The sequence below is a fragment of the Peromyscus californicus genome, unplaced genomic scaffold (genome assembly GCF_007827085.1).
Source record: "Peromyscus californicus insignis strain IS unplaced genomic scaffold, ASM782708v3 Scaffold_7__1_contigs__length_154581171, whole genome shotgun sequence".
In the NCBI taxonomy this organism is placed as follows: Eukaryota; Metazoa; Chordata; class Mammalia; order Rodentia; family Cricetidae; genus Peromyscus; species Peromyscus californicus.
Window position 1 is genome coordinate 107,255,969 of NW_026294595.1, and position 2,204 is coordinate 107,258,172.

A 2,204-nucleotide genomic window follows, 5' to 3' on the forward strand; every position below is an offset into this window, starting at 1 on the left:
TCGGCAAGCTTCACATCTCAGTTTTCCCATCTGTAAAAGGATCAAAATCAATAACGTCTTCTGGAATGTTTGATTCTTGTGGAGAACAACACTGATAAGCATACAACTAGTTACACCAAGCAATAGTGGGTATATTTTCACAAACATCCAGCCTCCAGGTTGAGGATTAGAGCCTCCTTATATGACTTGTATCCCTAGCATCTGAGAGATGGAGGCAGGGGTTGAGTGTCGAAGGCTAGCCTAGACTACATAGAAAGACCCTGTTGTCCTCTAAAGTCCTTAGCCATCCCCTGCAGCGTGGAGCTGCCTTGAGGATTAGTGAGTTAATATTGGTAACATGAGAACAGTACTTGGCGCACAGTCATCCCTTTCTCGGCGGCTTGCTTGCATCCGGGAGAGCACGGCTTCCTTATAGGATAGGGTTCCCCTACTCTCTGTGTGCATTGCAGCTGGCAGGATAAGTGAAGACTCTTCAGAATAATCAATTATTTCCTCCCCCTGAGCACCAGGTGCTGTATTATATGGCAAATGGCTCCCGCGGAATGCCAACGGTTCTCTTTAGAAGAAAAAGAAATACGCAATCAGGCTGCTGTTACCACCCCCCGAAGAGCCAGATGCTGCTGGGCCTGGCAGCCAGTGTCATCCCCAAAGGACTGGCATGGCATGTCCTTATGCTAGGTTAGAAATCAGGGGTCTGGGCTGATGGTTAGGGGCCCTGGATGCAGCTTCCTGTATCAACTGCACAGAGCGCCACTGGGTTGAGGAAAGTTAGCACCCAAAGTGGAACTGGGCTGGAAGGGGTAAAATGCATTGACTAACGACATAATATGGACAGGGCCGGGAGAGGTGGCTCAATGGTAGAAGGCATTGCCTGCTCTTTCAGAGGATCTGGGTTTGGTTCCCAGTACCCATATGTCAACTCACAACCATCTGAAAATACTCCAGTGCCAGGAGACTCACGCCCTCTTCTTGCCTCCTCAGGTACCAAGCACCTGTGTGGTACATATACACACAAGCAGGCAAAACACTCAAACAGAATAAAAATAAACAAATCTTTTGTTTATTAAAAAAAAGTCATGTAGGAGTGGAGCTGGAGAGATGGTTCAGTGGTGAAGAACATTGGTTGCTCTTCCAGAGGACCCAGGTTCAATTCCCAGTACCCACATGGCATTGTACAACCAACTGTAACTCCAGTTCCATGAGTCCTTACAGCTTCCTCTGGGCTCTGCAGGCACTGTGTGAATGTGGTACAGACATGTATGCAAGCAAAATATCCATACATAAAATAAAAGTGAGTAGATATTTTAAAACCAACAAACAAAAAATCTGTGAACAGAGGAAGTGGTTATGCTACTAATGGTGATTTATTGCATTTTCAGTTAACTTTGGAGTACGTGTTTGCTCCTTGTTTTTGTGACGCAAGAATCGAGAGAGGTCATTCTGCTAGTGCCTAGAGCCCTCCATGTGGATGGAGAAGAACAGGCATGGGTGAGGATGTTTCCTGTTGGGGTGCACTAGCAGGCAGGAGGCAGCTCCTAGGGCTGTTGGCCCATCGTATTTTGCTGAAAGACTCTCCATTCTCACACTTCGGAGTGAAGTTCTGCATACTAGTGCATTAAAGAAAGCTACCAAGGGACAGCTGTAGAAAATCTGCAGCATTCTTCACATTGCAAGGAGTCTCTTACAGTTCTTAATGATGGCTGTAAAGGCAGATAGGGTTTTTAAAAAAAATCTTTAAAGGTTTATTTATTTATTTATTTATTTATTTATTTATTTATTTATTTTGTGTGTGTGTGAGAGAGATAGACAGAGAGAGACAAAGAGACATATACATACACACAGAGAGAGACAGAGAGAGAGAGAGAGAGAGACAGAGAGAGAGAGAGAGAGAGAGAGAGAGAGAGAGAGAGAGAGAGATATGTTCAAGTGCCCGTGGAGGCCAGAAGGGTCTGATTCCCTGGAATTTGAGTGGTAGGAGATTGTGAGCTGTCTGAGGTGGGTGCTGGGACTCCAATCCAGGTTCAGCCCATCACTAAGAATTTTTTAATTTACTGTTTGTGCTCTTGGAATTGTAGGCACTTATTCCAATCTGGACATCAAAGCAGATTGTGTTGGGCCTAGAGTCTGCTGTGAGCAAACTGGCCCTGCTTTCATGGGGCCAAGTCCCACCACTGTACCCAAGAGAGGCCTCTGTGTGTAGATTT